Genomic DNA, 26,898 nt, shown 5'->3' on the forward strand with positions numbered 1-26,898 from the left:
TCTAGGGGCACTGTTACTAAAACCATATGGACCATTTTGTGTGATTAAGAGAGATGGAGTGGTATATGCATTAGATATCAGAGGGCACCCACAGCTATTCAGTGTGGACAGACTTAAATCTCCCATACAGACCCTACTTCACCAGTTCAGTGCCCTCAACCCAGGCAACATGGACGTCCACCTAAGTCAATAGTATCTGGCATCTTAACTTATAGTGACGATTCTGGGGGGGTGATGATGTAGTGGGCACACAGCACATTATCGCAAACCGCCACCATCAGTTCACAGACTTGCCTGACACATCGTGGGCTAGCACTCCTGGGTGCCAAAGTACAGCGAGTAGATCAGATGAAGCCCCTGCCTAAAGGGGCGGGCTGTCCAGCAGCTGTTCACTAATGAACTCATTAACAGGCAGGGAATAAAAGGTCTGTGTATCTCTGCAATAAACTGGTCTTGAGTTGACTTCCTTTGTGTGTGTTTGCCTTTATTTAGTAGCATCCACCATAGTAGCCGCTACATAGTTTACATATAGAAGTAAAATCTATGCTTTTATTTTTGCAATACCTTCTATGAGCCAGGAGGTGCAGGAGCACTTCCTCCTGGCACAACAGCTCTGACCTGTGCTTTTCAATCCCATGTTCACTGTTTCACCTGCTCTTCCCTGCTTCTGAGTCCTCCACAATCATTGTTCCTCGCACGTCATCAAACCCCATCCCTACTGGTGTACTGATCTTCCCCCAACAGTTCATCACTGACTTTATCCCATCACAATACACAATATTTCCATTACTAATGGCCTGAATCTCCTTGCTACAGTGCCTTGACCCATCCCCCTTCTCCCGTTTCTTCCACATTCCAACCCCACTGTCAACATTCACTTCCAAGACTTGCACTCTTGCCAGTCTCACTTAACTCTAACGATTCAATCTTTATGATCAGGTTTGGAGACAATATATATTGCTGGTTTAGAGCCATTGCCAGCACCTACTGTCTGAGAAAAATGGGAGTGGAGGTTATTGTCTGAAACAGTTGAACACAAATGTTGAGTCCAAAAGATTGTATGGTGCCTCAAGGTTATAACTCTTGATTTGATGCTGAGCCACTTCTGTGCGGCTGGCCAAGGACAGTTGGAGAGTCAGAGAATTAGATGCCACATGACCAAATATACAGATCTTGAGAGGAAATGCAGAGGACAGTGCGTGTGAACAGTGAGTAATTAATCTACCAACTGCTTTCTGAATTTGAAAACATTGAAAACGATAGCAGCAGATTTATCACAACTTGCATGAGATATTGTAGTAGAATCCTTTCTTCACCTGTGTCCAATTAAGTCAGGCTTACGGCCTTGAGTGCTTGTAAAGAAACTGGAGAAACGAGATAAGCATTCAGTTTTATTGATGCAACAGTTGGACAAAAGGGGCAGTGTGGGGTATTTTTGAAAGCTCTGAGTCTAAATGAAGGCAGTATATTTTCAATAGTGACTGATCAAACAAAGCAATAAAAAGAGGTTTAGTTAAATGATGGGAATGAAATTTATTCATTTAATTGCTTGCCAAATATCTTGTAAAAATTAGGAATATTAACAATTTTGAGGAGGCCAAATATTGCTACATAATAGCAATTATGTCAACCTTTAAATGTTGATATTAGCTCCAGGAGTGTTGTGCACAGGTAAGGGAGAGATGGGTAGGCCTGAGCTCAGTGCTGTCTTTTTAAATCTCAAACTTTATTCTGTGTAATACCACTTAGCTGCCAATCAAGAGAAAGTTAGCACAACCAAACAGACGAAAAAGCAGATCAGTGGCAACTTTGGAAAGGTTTCATTGAAGTAGTGGCTATGTTCCAGCACAAAGAAAGCTGTGACTTGTGCTGGAACAAGTTCATTCTACTTCACTCCATAGCAGATCGAAAGCAGCAAGAGGAGGGTGTTGACTGCCATTTCTAACAGTGATTGGCTCCTTATGGAGGAAGATAATCAGAAAAATTCCACCCCCAGACCTCATGAAGCATTCATAGTCCCAGTGCCCCTCAAACTCAATTGCAGCCCAAACATGTAGAAAAGATTACTTCATACAATATGGAGGCAGGGAAGTGGGTGGGCATCTTGGTACACAGCTGTGGACCTGGGTACACATACTGGGAAGTCTGCCACCTGAACTCTAGCTGTGATCATTTAAAATTCAGTTACATCAAAGTGACCTCACCTTTAAACATGAGTAATGATTATGTTTGCTGCCGATGGCCATTCTGTGTGCATGAATCTCTCACCTACTGTCATTCCAGTCATTCTCACCAAAGCTACGTTTGGCCAAGATGGCATAATATTTATCTGTAATCTCACACCGACTACACAAAGCTCACAGAAGTACAGCACGCAGTTAACTCAATGGCCCATGTGATTCTGGTCAAACCAGACCATAAGAATCATACTGAATTTTTAAAAAATATCTCCCCCTCCCACACCCTCTATATAGGTTCCAGCTCAAGGACCCTGTGGAAGGTATAAAATTCCCCACAAAATGATGCCTAATATTGATTCAATGCAGTCCTCCTCTTGAGGGTTTCTGCATCTTGGTTTTAGAATCTAAACCAGTTTCAAAGTTTGAGGTTTGATATACACACACCTTTGTTGGGTTAGAATATTTCAACCATTCTTTCTTCGAAAAGGCTCTTCATTATTTTGATACATACACCTGAGGCAGTCAACACCAGGATATAGCAGTGTTACTCAATCTTTTTCTTTCCACTCACATACCATTTTAAGTATTCCCTGTGCCATAGGTGCTCTGTGATTAGTAAGGGATTGCTTAAGGTGGTATGTGTGTGGAAAGAAAAAGGTTGAAAATCACTATTTTAATTGTACATAATTGACTCATGCGCACGGTTTCATAACTCCATAGGAAATGTGCCCAATGACAATTTTTCTCAAGCAAAATATTTCAGTAACAATTCCCTTCCCACTAAAGGTTGAGAACCAATGCAATAGAGGAAACATATTGTTGTTAATGATTGCTACCCAGTGGCTTTCTGTGGTATGGCATGTGTATAACACAGAAGACTTGGTTTTCATACCTGCACAGTGAAATTGCTAATACTACAGTCCTAGTATTAACAGAGAAGCAGGCATAAGATAGTTAGCCTGAAACCCTTCACCTTTGTGAAAATGGGAAATATTATGAGAGAAATTTAAAAAAAAAACCAGAACATTTTGGAAATCTAAAATAGAAATAGCATCTGTGGAAGGGGAAGCAGTTAATTTTAGGACAGAACAAAAGGAGTATCTCTTAATAGGATGAGTCCAAATGGGACCATGGGAGTATTTACACATTAACCTTCTTTGTATGTGTTGTAAATGGTGAATCTGTTCAACGTGTCCATCAAGCCAGAGTGTAGAAATAACATGAGAAAAACTCAGCCTGAATTATAACAGGCAGAAAATAAAGTCTTCTACTAAAAATTAGAGAATTTGATATTAAGTCTGGAGGCTGCAATGTGCCCAGATGGAAAATGAGGTGCTGCTCATCAAGTTTGTATTGGTCCGATTTGTAGAAATTCATGAGGGAATTCAGAAAGTGTGAAGGCAAAGAGTGTAGAAGGGCCTAGTAGTTCTGATATTTATGGGCAGAGAGAGAATTACAAGATACTTGGGAGAGAGGGAGCATAATGAATAACCTGATAATGGGGAAAGCATCTGGCAACATTAAGGACTTTAAGGCCTGTCAATCTCAATAGCAAGGCTATAATTTGAACAATTTTATGTTCGCTCCCGCATGACAGACAGACTGCTTCACCAGGTGAGAGTATTAAGCAAGGAATGGCAGGCAAGGATGGCTGACAATAATCAGTAGACAGATAGGGTTGCTATGCTGGTGAACAGTTCAGGATTGGATCAAGGTTGGTGGTGATGACATGAAAGGCTACCTTATGAGGCTAGAAATTTGGGATGATTATTTTGATTTTATTGGTCTCAAGGAGTCTTAAAAGAGTTAACAATTACAATTACCATTCAGTTTCAGCCACAGCTCCATTGTTGCCATCGTACTGTAACCCCAGAAGGCAAGGTCCCAGGATCAATCCACACTCTGGGCTGATGGGGAAAATGTTAGCCCATGCAGATCCTACATGGAATATATTACAATTTAGGGATAACTGACATAGCTTTCCCAAGGATCTTTGAGTCAAGGCAGGAAAATATTGGCTCAAACTGAGGCCTAACCATCCAAGCATAAAGATGTCACTTGGTGCTGATAATCAGAGCATGACAGGAATTTATGGCATGTATGGCTGAATTGGCCCTTGGGAGCTGGAACATCTGAAGGAAGGAAAATGAAGCAACTGTTTTGTATCTATTTAGTTCCTTTGTTGACATCCTTATGAAGTGGTAACTCATCTACACTCTGGAGATCAATGACACAAGCTTCCAAAAGCAATCAAATTGGGTGTTTTATATGCTGATTGTTATGGGTGTATAAATGACATGCAAAATTTTATGGCACTTTGAACAATTAGGCCTAGTACATTAAAAATGAAAAAGTTAAAGCAAAATATTTGCTACAGAGGCTTCCAGTTCTGCACATTTAAGTAATTTTCACCCTAAAACACAACAATGGCACTTGGTTATTGCTGAATTTAATCCATTGACCCAATATTATTATTGTTGGACCAACAACTGCACATAGATTGGGAAAATCAAGTTGGTCAAAGCTGAGTTGGTCAAAAAGGAGTTTTTTGAATGCATCCGTGATGGTTTCTTGAGTAGCATCTGGTCTTGTCTATGAGACAGGTAAAATTAACGATCATGTTGTTAGGGACCATCTCAGAAAAAGTAATCGCAGTATGGCTGAATTTCTCATACAAATTCAGGGTGCAATAATTGTGGTGTGCTATTAGCCAGAATCAGACACACACAAGGTAAAGACTGTACAACAAGCTTTAATGCACAAAGACTTCCACAGAGCCAGGCCTGCTATAGCTGCAGTAACTCTGAGTGAGACTTTGGGAGGCCAGCGCAGGCTTATATCCTGGAGGGTGATTGACACCTGACTGGGTGGGGCTTGATCCATTCAGGTTGACTGATTGACGGTCGGCCAGGTGTTGTCCTGTCCCCTTACACTCCTGCAGGTACAGAGGTTGCCCCCTGCAGTAGGCCAGTGGTGTACCACCACATTCACACCCTTCTTTAAAATTGTTCCGGGGTGGGGAGCAGTAACAAGGAATTATACCCACTATACAACATACAATATCTACAGATTGAGATGATCCGGCGGCCGCCAGGGTCTCTGTGACCATCGTAGAACTGGCTCCTGGTCACTGGTTGGAGGGGAAGTGGGGGGGCTCATGGCAGGGGTCTGTGTGACTGGAGTGGTGCCACGCGGAGGGCTGGCCGAGGGGGCCAGGGTCGACGTGTGAGAATCGTATTGGATGGGTGGGGGGGCGAAGGTTCGTCCCCCAGGGCTGATGCGGGCCCCTGATGGTCAAGGAGGTCCTGCACGCCCCATAGCTGCCTGGGGATGGGGATATATACCCGGTTGGCGGCGTGTTGGGCTGAAGGATGCTGTGGAGTGGTGGATGCTCCTGCTGGTGCCAGGTCCCCGGTTGAGATGGTGTCCTCCACTGCCAAACCTAACGTAGGCACAGTTGTGGTTCGCGTGTAAGAGTGCAACCAGGGGTTCGGCCTTGTGTGTCCGTACGTGCTTACGCAGGAACACTGGTCCCAGGGACATGAGCCATGCTGGGAGGGACATTCCAGTCGCCGACTTCCTGGGGAATGAGAACAGACGTTCATGAGGGGTCTCGTTGGTAGCCGTACACAGCAGCAACCGAAGGGCATGGAGTGCCTCGGGCAGAGCATCCTGCCAGTACTCAACAGCCCACCCTTTTGATGAGAGCCAGGAGGACTGCCTTCCAGACCACCCCGTTTTCATGTTCCACTTGTCCATTGCCTCTTGGGTTATAACTCGTTGTGCAGCTAGTCGTGATGCCCCTCGTACTGGCGCAGCTCATCACTCATGAAACTAGACCCCTGATCACTGTGGATGAAAGCGGGGTAGCCAAACATGGTGAAGATCTGCTCCAGGGCCCTGATGACGGTGGCCGTGGAGGTGTCTGGACAAGGGATAGCGAAAGGGAAACGTGAGTACTCATCCACTACTGTGAGTAAGTAGACGTTTCGGTTCGTGGAAGACAGAGGCCATTTGAAATCCATGCCGAAATGCTCGAAGGGCCAAGTGGCCTTTACGACATGGGCCTGGGGCGGGTGAAAGAAATGAGGTTTACACTCCGCGCAGACCCGGCAGGCCTCAATCATGACCCTGACGTCCCTGATAATATACGGCAAGTTCCAGGACTTAATGAAGTGGTACAACCTGGTGACACCTGGATGGCAGAGGGACTCATGCAGTGTCTGCAGCCTGTCGTCGTGCATAGATGCACGGGTCCGAGAGTGGGCATCGGGGGAGTCGTTAAACTTTCTGGGGTGGTACTGGATGTCATAGCTATAGGTTGCCAGCTTGACTCACCAGCGCAGGATCTTGTCGTTCTTGATCTTGCTCTTGTGGGTAGTGTTAAACATGAACGCCACGGCCCGCTGGTCTGTGAGGAGGGTGAATCTTCTGCCAGCAAGGTAGTGGCACCAGTGGTGGACTGCTTCCACAATCACCTGGGCCACCTTTTCAATGGCGGAATGCCCTAGCTTGGAGCCGTGGAGGGTCTAAGAGAATAAAGCGAAGGGGTGCCCCCCTTGGTGAGGGTAGCAGCAAGGGCTACCTCGGAGGCATCACTCTCCACCCGGAAGGGGGAGTCCTCATCCACAGCCTGCACCGTGGTGTCTGCGATATCCTGCCTGATGCGGACGAAGGCTGCCTGCACCTCGGGTGGGAGGGGAAAAGTAGCTTGGGCCAGTGGGCGGACCTTGTCGGAGAAGCAAGGAACCTAGCTCCAAGGGAGAATAGGCCAAGGCTCCTGTGGAGGGCCGTTAGCGTGGGGGAAGAGGTAGCTCCATTAAAGGGTGCATCCTTTCTGGATCTGGGCTGATGACCCCATGGGCCCCAGGATGGTGAGGCGGGTGGTGCTAAACACACACTTCTTGTTGTAAGTGAGGTTCAGCTCTCCAGCCGACTGGAGGAATTTTTCCAGGTTAGCATCGTGGTCCTGCTGGTCACGACCTCATCCAGATACGGAAACGTCACCTTTAGCTTGTGCCGGTCATGAAGGAGCCTGGGGGAACCTGGAATTAAAGGCTTCGATGTGCAGGGCTGCAGCTTCCAGGGTTCGGACCACTTCCACTGTCTTGGTCAGGGCGTAGATACTATCTTCCAGCAGCTTCTGCCAGCTGGCCCTCGAGCCCTTGGACAAAGGCATGCCAGATTAGCCTCCCAAACTCCCCTGCGCCCACCCCGGGTTCAGCCAGACACGGTCGGGCCAACCCTCACAGGTATCCCAGGTATGACTCAGCCGTCTCCCTGGGTTGCTGGGCTCAGGTATTGAGGAGGTACCTTGCCCAGGCCACATTCATGGGGGGCTTGTACAAGTTCTCGAGAGTGTCCATTGCGCTCTTGTATGTGGAGCAGCCTATGGTTGCCTGGAAGGTGTGGGGACTCAGCTTTGATCGGAGTAGCACCAACCTCTTCTGATCTGAGTCCAGGATGCCGCCTGCGTGCACCACGATTATTGCCTCGACTGCGTACTGTCAGATCTCAAAGCATTTCTGGGCTTCCAGGTGGTGTGGGTCAACTTTGAGGCTCCCTGTGCTCAGGAGTTTTTCCATAACAGCCATGGAAAAAATTTGTGGATTAAATTGTGGTGCGCTGTTAGCCAGAATCAGACACACACAAGGTAAAGATTGTACAACAGGCTTTAATCCACAAAGACTTCCACAGAGCCAGGCTGGCTATAGCTGCAGTAACTCTGAGTGAGATTTCGGAACGCCAGTGCTGGCTTGTATCCCGGAGGGTGATTGACACCCAACTGAGTGGGGCTTGATCCATTTAGGTCGACTGATTGACAGCCGGCCAGGTGTTGTCCTGTCCTTTTACACTCCTGCAGGTACAAAGGTTACCCCCTGCAGTAGGCTGGTGGTGTACCACCACAATAATATGATCTAAGACTAGTGTATTATGCCTAAAGGATGAGTGAGGAGTTGACGAGCATAGACTGGAAACATAGGCTAGAAAGTGGAACAGTTGAGAAACAGTGGAAGACTTTTAGAAGTTTTTCACAGTGAGCCATAAAAGTATAGTCCAGTTTAAAACTAGGATGGTAAGGGAAGGGAGAGTCAGCGTAAATGACAAAGGAAGGCATAATATATATTCAAAGCTCATATATTGGAAGTGGCCAAGAGATGTGGGAAATTGGAAGAATGGGAAAACTTTAAAAAACAAACAACTACCAAGAAAGTAACAAATGGAAGAAACATTATGGAAGCAAATTTGCCCAAAAGATTAAAACATAGTGAAAGCTTGTTATTGTTATATCAAACAGAAAAGAAGCCAGTAATATGTGAAGGGGGAATTAATATTGGGTAATGCAGAAATATCAGAGACATATATGTGTCAGTCTTCATGGTGGAAGATACCTCTTGCAGAGAACCATAGAACATTACACATAGAAATAGTCCCCTTCGGCCCTTCTAATCTGCCAAACTACTTTTGTGCCTAGTCCCATTGATCTGCACACAGTCCATAGCCCTCCATGCTTCTCCCATCCACATACCTGTCCAAATTCTTCTTAAATATTAAAATTGAGCTCACATTCACCACTTCAGCTGGTAGCTCATTCACACTCGTCCCACTCTTTGAGTGAATAAGTTCCCCCTGAACTATTCCCCTTTCACTCCTTAGTGGAAAAAGCCTATCAACATTTACTCTGTCTATCCCCCTCAGAATCTTAAATACCTCTAACAAATCTCCCCTCATCCTTCTACGCTCCAAAAAAATAAAGTTCTAACCCATTTAATCTTTCCCTGTAACTCAGCTCCTGAAGCCAAAGAGTGTTGTTTAGAATGTGATGTGATGTGAGGACCATGACTATCTTAAAAAGGTAATGCTAAGCAAACTAGTCAGTTTGAAGGTAGATAAGTCCCTAGTCCTGATAGGTTATGAAAGAAATTGTGGAAGTTACAGAAGACACCTTTATGGCAATTTACCAAAATTCTTTGGACTCCAAGCAGATTGGAAGGCAGCAATCTTTAGTCTGTTGTACGAACAAGGATGTAGACAGAAGACAGATAACTATAGGCCAGGTTTAATGCAATTTAATCCAAGAACAGGGAAGTTCTGCTGCAACTGTACAGGGTACTAATATGGTTACACCTGGCCTCCTTACTTGAGAAAGGATGTACTAGCTTTGTAGGTAGTGCAGATTAAGTTCACCATGTTGATTCTGGAGATGAGATATTTAGCCTATTAGGAGAGAGTGAGTTGCCCAAGTCTAGTAAAACATGAAGGTCTGCAGACACTGGGGTTGAAGTAAAAACACAAAGCTGGAGCAGCTCAGCAGGTCAAACAGTGTCCTTTATAATAGCAAAGATAAAGGTACATAACCAATATTTTGGGCTTGAGCGCTTCATCAAGGTATGGAAAAATGTTGCCAGGCGTTCTGAACAAAATGGTAGGGGGGAGGGGTAGGGGAGGATCATGGTCCCAAAGGCAGGAAATAAGAGGTAGATAAAGGAGGAAGGCCGCAGCAGCAAGCAGGTGGTGGAGGGATGGCTCTGTGGATGGAGAGGTAAGGGGGTGGAGAGCTATGGGACAGAAGACAAGGGGAAAAGGGGAGGGAGGGGGAATGTAGAGAACTCAATGTTAATACCATCCAGTTGGAGAGTGCCCAGGCAGAAAATCAGTGTTGTTCCTCCAATTTATGGGTGATCTTGATGGAATAGTACATGAGGCCATGGACAGGCATGTGAATTGGACGCAGAAATGAAATGGTTGGCTGATGTAGACAGAGTTAAGGTGCTCAGCATAGTGATCTCCCAGTCTGCGCCCAGTCTCTCTGATGTAGAGAAGGCCTCAAAGAGACCACCAGATGCAATAGATCATTCCTGCAGATAAACAAGTGTTGCTTCACATGAAAAACCTGTTTGGGACCCCGAATTGTAATGAGAGAGGAGGTGTGGGTGTTGTGGTGTGGTGTCGGTCAGAAGCAAACACACAAAACCAAAAGACTGTACAACACGCTTTATTCGACATAAACTTCCACAGAGCCAGCTGTGAGGAGAGTTGCTGTAAACTCTGAGAGTGTCTTCGAAGGGCTAGCTCAGGCTTATATTCCGGAGGGTAATTGACGCCAGACCGGGTGGGGCTTGGTCTATTCAGGTCAGCGGATTGACAGCCGGCCAGGTTTGGTCTTGTCCCCATGCTCTTCTGAAGGTACAGAGGTCGCCCCCTGCAGTAGGCCAGTGGTGTACCACCACATTCACACCCTTCTTTAAAATTGTCCCGGGGTGGGGGGGGGGGAGGTTGCAGTAAAGAGCCCCATAACATATACACACAGTATTACAGATTGAGACGGTCCGGTGGCTGTTGGAGTCTGCGACTGTCACAGGACTGGCTCCTGATCACTGGTTGGTGAGGTGTGTGGGGGCTGGTGGCAGGGGCCAGATTGGCTGGCGTGGTGCAGCACGGAGGAGTGGCCAGGTGGGGCAGAGTTAAGGCATGTGTGTCGCATCAGATGGGCTGGGGGGTGGGGAGATTCACATGTCTTGATGACCTCCTGATTGATTGTCCTTGAATCTGAGTTGTTGCCTCAGATGATGTCTTCTCAGCTGTGTATTCAGGTTGTTCAGCAGTATCCGTCTTTCTGTCTATTGTGGCTGGTTCCATTTGATGATCTTGACAATTTATTCGCAGAACAGCACCTTCATCTGTATGATTTTGGTTGAACTTCACTAAGGACAGTTCCCTTCTGAGTCCATAAGTTTGTTTGTCTTTTAGCCTTACTTGGTCACCAGTGTAGAGTTCCAGTAGGTTTTTTTGTTCCTCTGTCAAAGTAATACTTTTGCTTTTCTTTCTGTTGTTCTTTGAACTTCCTCACTTTCTCCCACTCTGGTTTTAGGAGGTTCTCCTGAATAGGTAGGTTTGATCTTAGCCTACGTCCCATAAGGAGTTGTGCTTGTGACATACCATACTCGAGCGGCATTGTGCGGTGTACGAACATGCTCTGGTAGAAGTCTGTTCTACTGTCTTTTGCCTTGTTCATCAGTCTTTTACTGTCTGTACTGATTTTCCACAAGACCATTGGACTGTGGAAAATGAGGACTTGACGTGGTGTGTACAAAGTCCCACTCTTCGGCAAACTGTCAGAACTTTAAATTGCAAAATTGGAGTCCATTGTCTGTGAAGACTTTGTTTCCCATGCCATATCTGGAGAATATGGCTTTCATACCTGTTATTACAGCATCTGCAGTGCCAAATGAACCCAGCTTAGCATGGACATTGGCGACTTCAGGGGTTTTTATGAGGCTCTAAAGGCTGTGTACGGCCCCTCACCCCAAGTCCAAAGCCCGCTGCGCAGCTCAGACGGCAAAGTCCTCCTCAGCGACAAGATCTCCATCCTCAACCGATGGTCAGAACACTTCCAATCTCTTTTCAGTGCCAACCGCTCAGTCCAAGAATCCGCCCTGCTCCAGCTCCCTCAACAGCCCCTAAGGCTAGAGCTGGATGAGGTCCTCACCCAGGAAGAGACATATAAGGCAATTGAACAACTGAAAAGTGGCAAAGCAGCAGGTATGGATGGAATCCCCCCCCAGAGGTCTGGAAGGCTGGCGGCAAAACTCTGCATGCCAAACTGCATGAGTTTTTCAAGCTCTGCTGGGACCAAGGAAAGCTGCCTCAAGACCTTCGTGATGCCATCATCATCACCCTGTACAAAAACAAAGGTGAGAAATCAGACTGCTCAAACTACAGGGGAATCACACTGCTCTCCATTGCAGGCAAAATCTTCGCTAGGATTCTCGTAAATAGAATAATACCTAGTGTCGCCGAGAATGTTCCAGAATCACAGTGCGGCTTTCGTGCAAACAGAGGAACTACTGACATGGTCTTTGCCCTCAGACAGCTCCAAGAAAAATGAAGAGAACAAAACAAAGGACTCTACATCACCTTTGTTGACCTCACCAAAGCCTTCGACACCGTGAGCAGGAAAGGGCTTTGGCAAATACTAGAGCGCCTCGGATGCCCCCTAAAGTTCCTCAACATGGTTATCCAACTGCACGAAAACCAACAAGGTCGGGTCAGATACAGCAATGAGCTCTCTGAACCCTTTTCCATTAACAATGGCATGAAGCAAGGCTGCGTTCTCTTTTCAATCTTCTTCAGCATGATGCTGAAACAAGCCATGAAAGACCTCAACAATGAAGACGCAGTTTACATCCGGTACCGCACGGATGGCAGTCTCTTCAATCTGAGGCACCTGCAAGCTCACACCAAGACACAAGAGCAACTTGTCCGTGAACTACTCTTTGCAGACGATGCCGCTTTAGTTGCCCATTCAGAACCAGCTCTTCAGCGCTTGACGTCCTGTTTTGCGGAAACTGCCAAAATGTTTGGCCTGGAAGTCAGCCTGAAGAAAACTGAGGTCCTCCATCAGCCAGCTCCCCACCTTGACTACCAGCCCCCCCACATCTCCATCGGGCAGACAAAACTCAAAACGGTCAACCAGTTTACATATCTCGGCTGCACGATTTCATCAGATGCAAGGATCGACAACGAGAGAGACAACAGACTCACCAAGGCAAATAGCGCCTTTGGAAGACAACACAAGAGAGTCTGGAAAAACAACCAACTGAGAAACCTCACAAAGATTAGCGTATACAGAGCCGTTGTCATACCCACACTCCTGTTCGGCTCTGAATCATGGGTTCTCTACCGGCATCACCTACGGCTCCTAGAACGCTTCCACCAGCGTTGTCTCCGCTCCATCCTCAACATTCAGTGGAGCAACTTCATCCCTAACATCGAAGTACTAGAGATGGCAGAGGCCGACAGCATCGAATCTACGCTGCTGAAGATCCAACTGCGCTGGGTAGGTCACGTCTCCAGAATGGAGGACCATCACCTTCCCAAGATCGTGTTATATGGTGAGCTCTCCACTGGCCACCGTGACAGAGTTGCACCAAAGAAGAGATACAAGGACTGCCTAAAGAAATCTCTTGGTGCCTGCCACATTGACCACCGCCAGTGGGCTGATATCACCTCAAACTGTGCATCTTGGCACCTCACAGTTTGGTGGGCAGCAACCTCCTTTGAAGAGGACCGCAGAACCCATCTCACTAACAAAAGACAAAGGAGGAAAAACCCAACACCCAGCCCCAACCAACCAATTTTCCCTTGCAACCGCTGCAACCGTGTCTGCCCGTCCCGCATCGAACTTGTCAGCCACAAACGAGCCTGCAGCTGACGTGGACATTACCCCTCCATAAATCTTCGTCCGTGAAGCTAAGCCAAAGAAAGAGTAGTGGTGTTCAGTCTACTTACCTCTGGATACAGGGAGTAATAGTCTGTGACTACAAGATAGTCCTTCCTTTAACATTCAAATAGGTCAGCGCCTACTTTCTGGTAAGGTCTGTATGGTGCTGGGTGTGCGTTTAATGGTTCTGCAGGATTACTTGCTTTATATGTCCAGCATATTGTACAGTTTGACACTTCATTTGTGATATCACTGTTGATTCTTGGTCTGTACATCACCTCTCGTGCTCTTTTCTTACACTTTTCGATTCCGAGATGTCCTTCATGGATCCTTTTTAGCATCTCTTTTCTCAGACTCTTTGGGATAAGGATTTTACTTCCTTTGTAGATGATGTCTTCAACCACTGATAGTTCCACCCTGCAGTTCCAGTACTCTGAAACATCCGGTGAGCAGACCTCCTTCATGTTGGGCCATCCATCCAAGGTGTTTTTTCTCATTTGTCTCAGTGTTTCATTTTTGTTTGTCTCTGACTTTATGAGCTCCATTTTTGCATCTGATAAGGGCAGTGCACTTGTGATCATGTCCACAAAGGCATTCATGTCTTCATCTATTTTGGTGTTTGCAGGCTCTCTCTTGTCAACAGCTCTAGACAACATGTCTGCTGTGTACATTAGCTTACGCAGAGTTTTCTCTACATTCAGTGTTTCAGGCTAATCATCATTCTTTGTATTCTCAATGGACATTCATTTAATGGCTTTTGGAACAATGCAGTCAAGGGCTTATGGTCAGTCTCTACACTAATTACTTGTCATGGCACAAGCTGATGAAATCTTTCACAGGCATATGTGATGCTTAGCAACTCCTTTTCCATTAGAGCGTATCGCATCTCTGGGTCTGTCATTGAGTGTGATCCATACACAATGGGTTGACAGTCATCATATTTTTGCAGAAGAACTGCACTGAGCCCACTTTGTGATGTGTCTGATGATATCTTGATGGGTCTCGCTGGGTCGTAAAACCTCAGAACTGGTTCCTCTGTGAGCAGTTTCATGACTTTTCTTCCTCATGATTCCATTCCCTTTCAATGTTCTTTTCTGTTAGTCTTCTCAATGGAGCCATCTTTTCTGAAAGGTTGGATATGAATGTTCCCATATGGTCAACTGACCATTCCATTAAATGTCTGTATGTCCTTTTTGCATTGTAGCCTTGGCATGTTCCCAATGGCAAGACACCTTTCTGGGATCTGGTCTGATGCCCTCACTGCCAATAATATATTTTACAAATGTTAGCTCTGTTATTCTGAGCTGGCATTTCTCTCTATTCAACTTCAGGTTTGCTTTCCTTGTTGCTTCCAGCACTTCCCTTAGTTTCTCATCATGTTCCATTCTCGTAGCTCCCCATATTATGATGTCATCCATTGAGGTATCAACTCTGTCCAGGTGCTCATAGACCATATGGATAGTTTTGTGATACACTTCAGGAGCTGAGGCAATTCCGAATGGTAACATTAGGAATCTGTATCTGCCAAATGGACTATTGAACAGTCTTGAACTTGCTTCATCCAATTTTAACTGCCAAAATCCTGATGATGCATCTAACTTGCTGAAAAACTTTGCATTTGCAAACTGTGAAATGATTTCTTCGTGTGTCAGAAGCTTAAAACTGTTCTCTCTTTATTGCTCTGTTTAGATCTCTTGGATCCAGGAAAATTCTAAACTTTCCATTTTTTTGTCCACAACAAGTGAACTCACCCACTCCGTTGGCTCATCTATCTTCTGAATCACATTCATGTTTTCCATCCTGCCCAACTCTGCATTTAGTTGCTTTTGAAGCACAAATGGAACTTTTCTGCATGGATGTATTATCGGTGGCACACGTTTATCCACTCTGATCGTGTGTTCTCCTGGAAGGCAGCGTAGGCCCTGAAATAAGTCATTGTGCTCTTTTAGGAATTCATCATAGACTGTATCTCCTTCATTTTCCACAACGAGGACTCTTTTTACCCGGTTCAGTTTCTCACAGGCTGTTAAACCAAGTATGGCCTGCACATCCTTTGGTACCATGATGAATATGCTCTTTGTCCTTGTGTTTCCCTTTGACCATTGCACTGGTATAGCAGTACCTGAATATCCTGTCACCTTCACTTTTGTTCCATACATCTTTGGTCTTGGTCTAATCTTCTTAAAATCAGTCTCTAATATTACATTAATTTGTGCTCCAGTATCCAATTTAACTGAAATGTACATGTCATTTACTTTTAATCTCAACCTCCAGTCTCTGTTTTCTTTCTTGTTTTCAGTCACAACATCTACATGGAATTCCTTTATCTCCCTTTCATCTACTGCTTGAACCTTACTTTGTTGCACTTGGTTCCTATAGCAACGGGCATAATGGTTGCTTGTGTTGCACATATTGCATGTTTTACCATATCCTGGACACTTTTTTGGTAGGTGATTTGATTGTCCCTTTCATTTTGTTCACTGGCCACACCTCTCTTTCCCCTTTGGCATTCTTTTTGTTAAATGGTTTATGTCCATTCTTGTTCACTGCATCCACGTTGCAGCTAGTTTCACTGAACAGCTCCTTTGCCTGCAATTTTACAGTTTCTGTAGTGCTATAGCTTTTCCCAGGTCTAGATTTTGCTCTCTTAGCAGTCTTTCCCTTAGACTATTATCTGAAATAACACACACAAATCTTGCTTTTTATCAATGAGTCAGTCAGTCCACCAAATTCACAAGTTTTGCTTCTGTTTCTCAATTCAGTCACATACTGATCTATACTTTCTTCCATTTTCTGTCCACATGAAAAATCTGTGCTTTTCAAACATCACAATACATTTAGGTATGCAGTATGCCTCAAAATGTTCCATTATTTTTTCCAATTTAATTTTGTCTCCTTCTATAGCAAATGTTAAGTTTTTATACACCTCTAGGATTTCTTCACCCATGACAATGCAAGAAAACTGATGCTTTCACATTGTTATTTTTTCTCATCAGCTCCGACTGCCACTAAATACAATCCAAAATGCTGTTTAAATCTGTTCCAATTTTCAGCCACATTACTTGTCAAATGAAGTTTCGCTGGTGGATGTAATCCTTTCATTTTTCACCTTGTTAGCTTCTCTTCACTGATCAGTTGCTGATTTTAGATTTTACCTTTTAAAGTATTTCCTTTTAATTTCCTTCATCCCACTTCTGACATCATGTTTCATCTTGTATTCATATGTATGAGTTCCTTGGAAAAACATGGATGAAGGAAAAGGTTCTTTACTTTAAAGTTGATGTAAATGGCCCAAGAGGCGTGCCATGAGACTGCAAGCCTCCACTACAGATTGTACATGCTGTCTCTTGCTCTGTATCAGCCTCCTGCTGGCAGCCAAGTCTAATCAAACAGGAACTATAATCAAGGCCTTGCTAATGGCCATGTAAACATGATCACTAACATTACAGCCCCTGTCTCACTCCTCACATTCTGAGCTCTCTACACAAGCTTTTCTGTGAAATCAAGACCTGATGAAGAGTTTTGACTCAAAACACCGACATTTCTTTTTCTCCCACTGATGCTGCTTGTCCTGTTGAGATCCAGTTTACATCAGAGCTGCTTGTGGTGATACTGTTGCTACTTTCCTCTGAGAAGCTTTCTTCTCCAACAATATCCAAAAGAGTAAAGTTGTTTGAGAGGGGAATAGCCACAGGGGATTCCTGCAATGTAATCCTGCATCTCCTGGCAGTCACCCATCTATCCTTTAATATGACCACCTCATTGAAACTGCTATCTATGATCCTCTCTGACTCCTCTATGCTCCTTGTTGGGTCCAGCAGCCACTCCAACCTATTTACATGGCCTGAGAGGAGCTGCAGCTGGAAACACTTCCTGCAGATGCAGTCCTCAGACACCCCTGATCCCCCATATCTGACAGGAGGAGCACACCACTCCACTCTCACACCAGGAAATGGTAAAGATCAAAAGTTGAAATTGCACAATGCCACCTCATTTCACCATGAGGAATAACATTACAGAGCCTCAAATAAAATCCAATTATCTCCTGGGATACATCATAGTCAGTCTTTCGTACTTGATCTGATCATTAATCTTAAGTTCAAGTTTATTATCAGCTAACTGTACAACTAGACAAAACAGCATTTTTCAGTACCACAGGGCACACAAAATACACAGCACATAATAATCAATACATAACAAGGTGGGGAGAGAAGGGAAGAAGGGCCAGGGGAGGAGCATTGGCCAACAACCAAGAAGTGATAAATGGATATGGATAGGAGGGCATGAGAGTAAAGCTGAGAATTGATTGAGGAGGGGGATAGTTCGGTGAATGCTGAATTGGAGGAAAGGAGACAGAGAGAATGTGAAAGGAAGATCAAGGATCTAACAGAAACCAGTGAAGTTGATGTTAATGCCATTGACTTAGAGAATGCCCAGACAATATGAGGTATGGTTCCACCAGTTTGTGGGAAGACTCAGTTTAGCAGTGCATGAGACCATGGATAGACATTTCGGCATAGGAATGGGGTAGGAAATTGAAATGGATTGCCAATCGCTATAATTGTGGTTATGTCCCAGTGGCAACCCATTTCATTTCCTATGTTGACATGTCTGTTCATGGCCTTATGCACTGCCAAACTGAGACCATTTGCACATTGGAGGAAAACCCCCTCATATTCTGTCTGGTCATCCTCCAACCAGATGACATTGACTTCTGTGGTTACCTTTATCCACACTGCCCCACTACCACCCTTCCCATCTCTCTCTTTCACTATACCTCTGTCTCCCTCCCCCCGCTCCCCCCCCCCCCCACCCTGCTCTGTATTTGCTGAGCTGCCTCTCCACTGATTAATACTCAGATTTTCTCTCCTGCCTTCCTATCCATTGTCCACCTCTGACCTCTTGGCTGTTGTCCTGTGTTCTTAACATCCCTTCTTCTCTCTTCCTCCCACCTATTTTGTTGCTCATACCTTGATCAAAAGGTTCAGTCCCAAATCATTGCCTCCAATGGACACTGCGGAACCTACTGAGTTTCTCCAGTACTTTTGTGTAGTTATTTTTTGAATATTTTATTTACAATTTTTTCCATACATGTAATTAATAAACCATTATACATAACAATAAATATTTAAATTTAAGAACTTTTCATTCATTACATGATGGTTGTAACCCCTCTATTTCCCTCCCTACCCAATCCCTCACTCCCCCCCACCCCCCATATATATATATATATATATATATATATATAGTAATATAAAATAAGAAAGATAGCATCATGGATCACTCAGAGTATTGCTTCCAAAACACTGAACTCCAACAAAGTTTATATGATCATTTTAAGGAAAAAAGGTTAGCACAGGTCTTAAGAGGATGGAAGAATGTTTCTATGTAAAATTTGTATATACGGGCTCCAAATTTGCATCAATATAGCATGTTTATTTCTCAAATTATATGTAATTTTCTATAAAGGGATATAGCTTTGAATTTCTGTATTTCATCTTCCCACACCTAAATGTGAATCTGATTTCCAAGTCACTGCTATATATTTCCTTGCTACTCCTAATGCTATTTTAACAAATTTCATTTGATATATTGTTAATTTGAACTTGTGTCTTCTTCTTTCTATATTCACCAATAGGAATAACTCTGGGTTTAGTGGAAATACTTGTTCTAAAAAAGTTCCCTAAATCTACCCAAAAAGGTCTTACCTTCAAGAATGATCAAGTTAAATGTAAAAAAGTACCTATATCTTCACCACACCTACAACATTGATCTGATAAATCTGATTTCATTCTATTCAATTTTTGTGGTGTTAAATATAACTGATGTAAAAAATTATATTGAACTAATCTATATCTTACATTAATAGTATTTGTCATACAATCTTGACAGAGATCCAACCATCTTTGCTCATCAATTGTAATATTAAAATATAACTCCCATTTCTGTCTAGATTTATGCATTCCTTGTTTAACAGTTCCTGTTTGCAATCAAAGAAATATTGCAAAAGTAATTTTTTTAGCATTTCGTCTCCTAATAAGAGTTTCCACCTCATTACAAATAGGTAACCGTATCTCTGGATCTAACTTTTCCCTTAAATATCCTCTCTGTTGAAACTAACAAAAAAGGTATAACTAGGTATTCCACATTTATTCCTCACTTGCTCAAATGACATCAATTAGCCTTGTTCATATCAATCTTCAATATGTTAATAACTTTATAAAACCAAATATTTCAAAATGGATTGTCCAGTGGTGGTACAAGCTAGTTTTGAATCAAAGGCATCTTGGGCAGTAAACTACCTTTTATTCCAATTTCACCATTTATTTAATTTCAAACAAAAAAGTGCTTCAACAATGATGTCTCTTTACCACCAATAATTAATTTTGAGTCCCATTTATAAATAAATTCCTCTGCTAATCTCCCTTCTATTTTATCCCATTCTATTGTAAACACACTGTGTTTTCTACTCCTTCAAAAAGAGAAGTAATGAACCTCATTTGAGCCACTTGGTAATAATTCTTAATTAGGAAGCTGAAGGCCTCCCAATTCATGTTTCCACATTAATCTTTCTATCGAAACTCTTGACATTTCACCTTTCCAAAGAAATTTCCTTAGATGTTTATATAATTCTTGACAAGAATTTTGTAGCAACAATGTAGGTAAGGTTTGAAAGAGATACTGAATTATTGGAAATATATTCATCTTAATACAATTAACCCTTCCTATTAATGTTATTGGCAAAGATATCCATTAAAAAAAATCTTATTCAACCTTTTTGAGTAATGGAAAATAATTCCAATCTGTCAAAGGCTTTTTCTGTATCTAAAGCCACAGCATCAATTAGATGTTCTTTTTGTGCTAAATGTATAATACTAAGTAATCTGCCCATGTTGTCTGCTGATTGTCTCTTTTATACAAAGCCTGTCTGATCCATATTTATAAATTTAGGTAATAATTTAGTCATTCTATTCACCAATATTTTAGCAAGAATCTTATAATCTGTATTCAGTAATGTAATAAGTCTATATGATGAAGGTTTCAAAGGGTCGCTATCTTTTTTTGGTATCACAGTAATTATTGGAAGAGTATGTGATATTGATGCTTTAGCAAACATTTCCATAAAGATAAGAATCGATAAATCTTTAAATTCTTTATAGAATTCAGACAGAAAACAATCTTCTCCTGGTGCTTTATTACTTTGCAATGAACTTATTGCCTTCTTCATTTCTAGTTGTATAAAATTAGCACTTAATTCTGCTCGTTCTACTATACTCAATTTAGGTAAATGTATCTGAAATAAATATCTATCTATTTTAATCTCATCTTTTAAAGACTCTGGCATATATAATTTAGAATAAAATTTCTTAAAAGATTTATTTATTTCTTGAGGTTTGTAACTGATGACATTCAAATAATTTTAAATTACATTAATTGTTCTTGATACCTGTTCCGCTTTCAATTGCCATGCGCAAGTACTTCATGTAATCGTTCACCTAACAAATAATACCTCTGTTTAGTTCTCTTAATCGCCTTTTCTGTTCTATAAATTTGTAATATATTGTTTTTTTTATTAATTAGTTGCTTATGTTTATCCTCAGAGCTTCTCTTTTGAAGATGTTTTGTCCAAAACTGTTATTTCTTTTCTAATTGGTCTATTGGTTTCATATACTCCTTCTTGATTTTAGAAGTAAAGATTATAATTTGATCTCTCAAATGTGCTTTTAAAGTATCCCATATTACAAATTTATAATTCAAGTTCATGTTAACTGTATTTGTTCTCTAATAAAATGTATGTGATATGCACCCCAAGGATGTGTGCTTAGCCCACTGCTCTACTCATTATACACCCATGACTGTGTGGCCATCTACAAGTTTGCCGATGGCACCACAGTCACACATTGACAATTAACACATTTTGATATATCTCTTTTGATTAATGTATTATATGGCGAGCTCTCCACTGGCCACCGTGACAGAGGTGCACCAAAGAAAAGGTACAAGGACTGCCTAAAGAAATCTCTTGGTGCCTGCCACATTGACCACCGCCAGTGGGCTGATAACGCCTCAAACCGTGCATCTTGGCGCCTCACAGTTTGGCGGGCAGCAGCCTCCTTTGAAGAAGACCGCAGAGCCCACCTCACTGACAAAAGGCAAAGGAGGAAAAACCCAACACCCAACCCCAACCAACCAATTTTCCCTTGCAACCGCTGCAATCGTGTCTGCCTGTCCCGCATCGGACTGGTCAGCCACAAACGAGCCTGCAGCTGACGTGGACTTTTTACCCCCTCCATAAATCTTCGTCCGCGAAGCCAAGCCAAAGAAAGAAGAAGAAAGAATGTTGAAGCACTGAGTATCCAATATTTCTGGCGTAATTCTGACAACACATGATTATAACCACCATGGCCTGTTTTCTCATGTACATGTCAAACAATCAATTCAGAAATATGTAATTCCTTAGCTAATAATAATTGGATGTTTTACTTCTTCTGGAATTATTGCTTTTTCCAATCTTTCTCCTACTATCAATACATCATTTATTAGAATCAGATTTAGCTTGTAAACACGACTTACCTTTGTAATAATCAGATTCTTCTTCAATTTTGATATCCCATTATCAAACGTCTTTTTCTGACAAAAACGAATGATCTCCAATTCAGCATTCACCAATTCATCAACTGTTAAGTAACAGCTCTTTTGAGTCTTCAGATTCTCCTTTTTGACATAGTTTTTAATCTAAGAATCCATGCTACTGCCTTTTTCAAGTGAAACCATGAAGAATGATAGCAAATTAACTGAATAATCAGATAATTCTCATTAGATATTTGAATAGTATTCACATTAGTGTTTTGGATTTCTGGATCCTCCATTGAAAATTCTTTTAACTCTTCTGGATTTTGAGGCCAATCTTCTTGAGATTGTGAAAGAAATTGAGAACTAAACACCCAAATGTTGGCTTGAATTTGAACTTTTGATCCTCGTCAAGCCATGTCAGCTGCATTATCCATTGTTTTAACATATCTCCATTGATAAGCATGCAAAACCTTCTCGGTCTCATTAATTCTGTTAGCCACAAAGGTACAAAACCTCATCATTTTATTATTAATGTATTTAAGCACTGATGTACTATCAGACCAAAACATAGAATCTGCTAACTTCATCTGTAATTCTCTTCTTAATACAGTTCCATTTTGCTCACCATAGTAGTGGCAGTCAATTCCGATTGAGGTATGGTGACCAAATTTAATGGAGTCTCTCTGGCTTTTCCCATTACAAATCCACAATGTACTCGCTCTTGGTTATTTTGTAGTACTAAATAACTGACAGTACCCAAACCACCTTTCCTCACATCAGCAAAATGGTGTAACTGAGCAAATGTGACAATTCCAAAGTCTGTAGGTTTAAAACATTTGTTGACTTCAAAACTTTTTAACATTTCAAGGCTGTCAATCCAATTCACCCAATCTTGTGCAATAGAATCTGGTATTTTTTGGGGGGTGGCGTGATGGCGTAGGAAGAAGATGTGTAATTCCACCTTTCCCCAGTTGGAATAATAAATTCCCGATTTGAAGATTTTGTAAAAACTTGAAAGCTTATTCTAAAGTTGTCTGTATATTACAAGAGTATAATGGCTACTAATGCAAAGAAACTGAAAACACAATTTCAGAAGAAACTTTTATTCAAGAGAACAGAGGAATTAAGGCCTACCTACCAAGTGGAACCCACGGAGTCAACTGGTCTGACAGCCAAGCCTCAACGCACTCCAGCTCGTCTAAGTATTACAGTATAACGATATTCAACTTTATACAGATATAAAAGAAATAAACAAAATAAGATGAATTCAAAAAGTATTGCGAGAGCTTATATCTCTGTTATGATTCTTCGAAGAATGAGATACTAACTCTCGGTCCGCTCGGATATTATGACATATGACATTATAGTAACTATGGTAACACTAAAAAAAACAATTTTCCTCTAAGGGATGGGCACAAAATTAATAAAAATCAAAAACCCAAGGTTTTAACCTTTACACAGTGGAGGGATGTGTAATAATGGAGATAGTTGAGTGGAGGTGTGGGGTGAAATACAAGGTAGGTTGTCAAGTCAAAATTGTCAAGATTATGGTCATCCACATCACGGAATGTGGAATATAGAATCAGTGGATTGCATTTGATGGAGCTTGTGGGGGAGCAGTTGTGCATTGCACAAATCTGAACTGGGAGGTGCAGGGTGCAGTGGTGGAACTGCCCACATAGGTTGAGAGGAGGGGGTGAGGATTGGTATTATTGGGGCAGGGCTTAGGTCATGGTTATCATGGTTTTTAAGGACTAAGAAGAGCAAAGTCCCAAAACTTGATACTGCCCGATGCTTCCCTTTTTCTTCCCCACATGCATGTTTACAGAGGGAGAACCTGCATCCCGTGAACCTCCTGCAAAGTCCTGATCCAAGGTCAACCATCCCTTTGGATCGACAGATGTTGCTTGATTGCTGCATTTCTTCAGCAGCGTGGGGCGGGGGGGGGGGGGGGGGGAGGGTTTGCTCCAGATTCTAGTATCTGCAGTTTTTTTATGTTTCTATATGCATTGGCAATGACTAACCCTGCCCCACTACAGTTCTCCAAGGTTACCCCCAGCCCATTAGCCCTTACTCCCAGCAAAAAATGACAGAGACATTTTAATTCAATTGACTGAATAAATTAACGATAATATTTATTCTTCATTTGCTTAGTCTCATTTAACAGAATATTTGTGCAAGTTTAACTGCAAAGCACAAGATGACTGCATTTGCACATGAATGCAGTTGGACCTTTATGGTTATGTGCTGCATAAAGGGATGGTCAGAGTCTTATTTCATTCTTAAGTATTTGTTTTGTATGTTTAATGTGACTTTTCAATTGGAAAGATTGCTTCACAAGCTGTAAAGCCATTGTAAAGGCCACATTTAGAGTCTAATGTGCATTTTTTGATCACTTCCCTACCAGGAAAGAGATCAATGAGATTGAAAGAGTGCAGGAAAAAAATTTGACAAGGATTTTGCTGGGATTTGAAGAGCTGAGTTATAGAAAAAGGTTAAATAAGTTAGTTCTTTATTCCCTGGAGCTTTGGAGAATGAGGGGAGATTTGATAGAGGTATTTAAAATGATGTGCGTAGACTGGGTCAAAGCAAGCAGGCTTTTTTTTCACTGAGATTGGGTGAGACAAGAACAAGAGGACATGGATTAGGAGTGAAAGGTGAAATGCTTAAGGGGAAAGTGTGGAGTGGAGATTTGATTTTGACGTTTAAGAGAAGATTGGAGAGTTACATGATGGGAGGGAGACGGTCCAAGTTGATAATAGTTCGGCACACCCAAGATGGTACGACAGACCATGAACTTACATTGTGTTACCCATGCTATAGTATGGAAACTGGCATCAGAGTACAATCATTGCCACAGCAACAGATTACTATCTTAGGCTATCTTTGAGCAATATTATTTCACGTTAGCAACAAAGGTGAATTGATGCGCACTTATAATGGTGACTTGCTTCAGGAGGGCATGTGTTCTCAAAACTCTCACAGCTGTATGGAGTTGCATCTGAATGAATCACAGCTCACAAACAGAGTCACTGAGTTAAAGTGCCTTTGGAAGTTAGGGAATATTTCTGCAGTACACCCATGTTGCATTTATTATAGGTCTTTGCTGGTTGAGAACTGTTTATTGGACTCACAGCATGGAGATGGACACATCTCCCCAAAGAACATTGCTGTCGCAGCCTGATGGGAGCACCGGGGACCGAGTCCGGCGTCGGACCACGATGCCAGCTGTGCAATTGCGTCGTTGCCATTGAAAATTTCCATTCATTGACAAAAATGGAACTACATTAAGATAATTTGAAGACAATCACCTCGAGCGAGCAAGTTAAGAAGGTGGTGTCTTTGTTCAACAGTCGATGTCTGCCGAAGCCGTCACCCATCCGCTTGTAGTGTTGAGGGGATCCTCACCCTTCTTGCCCCCACCCCCAACTTCATTTGCCGTCAATCCCCCTCCCTTCTAACCGACGATGGCCGGTGTTTGGCTCGGAGCTGCTTACCATACCCGGGGACAGAGGGAGGTGCTTTCCGTGGCCTTGATCCTGGTCCCGGGAAGCCGGGTCTCCCCTAGCGACGGTCAACAAGCGGCAGCTGCTCCCGCCTTGTGCGCTCGCCACCGGCTCGCCTCTCCGTGCGGCGACGCGCCGCCAGAAGAAGCCGGAGCCTTCCTTGCTCTGAAGCCGGCGGGGATGGAAAACTCTTTCTGATCACTGGGCCATTGTCTCTTTTGAGGCGCGGGTCAGGATGGCTGATTTTAACAGGACCACGTCGGCCGGCTACCGCCTGGCAGACGCAGCGACGGTCGGTGCCCCGACTCCCCACAGCAAGGCGGCGGGGAGCGTCCGCTCGGCCCCGGGCAAGGACAGGCTGAATGGCGTTCGGAACGACCAAGTGTGGAGGGAGTTCGTGCGGGCGGAGCGTCAGGGTGTCGTGCAGTGGTGAGTATCCTGCTCGACTTTTGCAGGAGGAGTTGCTGGCCCGGACTTTCCCTTACGGGGGCCGCTGCTCTTTCTCAGCGAAAGGGCGCTCATCCCAGGCTCGCTGCGTCCCTGTGGGTGTTGGTGGATGGACCGGATCCGGTGAACTCGCCGTGGAAGGGGTCGGTGGAGCCCATGACACCACGGGCAGTCCAATCCACGACCCAGCAGGTGAAGTCGCCCAGACCCTCCGTGCAGCAAGACGGGCTGGTAAAGGACGAGGGAGAGCAAAACCATCGAAGTCCCAAAGACGGGACAACATCTCTCCCACCCCCCCAAAAAAAGGTTTGCTTCTTGAAAATAAATCGGAGATGATGAAAGACAATTTCAAGACGAACACGAAGATAATTTCAGATTTCCTCTCACGCAGCAAGTTGGAGAAATGTCAAGTTAACTTTGATGGAATTTAAGATGTTTGTTCATGACGCTCGTTAGTTCAACTGACCTAAAAATGTTTTGCTACTGATTTTAATTTGTGCTCAGCATCTGATGCCTCTGTTGTCACAGGCAGCATTGCTGGATTCCAGATGCGTAGGTGCCATGTCCTCTCACCATGGTTGGTCACTGACTGCACCAGGATCAGCAGGAAGTCCCAAGTGCAGATGCAGGAAATGAATTTTCAATGTCCTGCTGCACTTCATGGGTTTGTATCCTTGAAGGAGATTTAAAATATGACAGGAAATCACAAAAATCGGTATATCTAAATAGACAATAGGAGCTGGAGTAGGCCATTGGGCCAGCACCGCCATTTTAGATCATGGCTGATCATTACCATCAGTACCCCTTTCCAGCCTTATCCCCATAACCCTTAACTCCGTTACCCACAAGACTCTCTTTTGAACATAGTCAGCGAATCCGCCTCTACCACCAAATAGGAACATTTGTGGCCTGAAATGTGAAATTAATAACACCGTCACCACATGCTTTACCAGTTGAACATCTCCGT

General features: G+C 43.3%; 1 long non-coding RNA gene across 3 annotated transcripts in view; it reads right to left on the reverse strand.

Annotated features, from left to right (window-relative positions):
• LOC138737622 (uncharacterized) overlaps positions 1 to 26,099 on the reverse strand; it is a 76,036-nt gene extending 49,937 nt beyond the window's left edge. Inside the window, exons 1-2 of one of the 3 annotated variants that reach the window (XR_011341074.1) lie at positions 25,476 to 26,099; positions 23,117 to 23,204 (exon numbers count right to left, since the gene is read on the reverse strand). This is a non-coding gene — a long non-coding RNA (uncharacterized lncRNA). Of the gene's footprint in view, positions 1 to 23,116; positions 23,205 to 25,289 lie in introns of all 3 variants that reach the window. The other 2 variants (XR_011341073.1, XR_011341075.1) reach the window with 2 other exon arrangements.
• Positions 26,100 to 26,898: the final 799 nt, after the last annotated feature.

Source organism: Narcine bancroftii, chromosome 6 (genome assembly GCF_036971445.1).
Source record: "Narcine bancroftii isolate sNarBan1 chromosome 6, sNarBan1.hap1, whole genome shotgun sequence".
In the NCBI taxonomy this organism is placed as follows: domain Eukaryota; kingdom Metazoa; phylum Chordata; class Chondrichthyes; order Torpediniformes; family Narcinidae; genus Narcine; species Narcine bancroftii.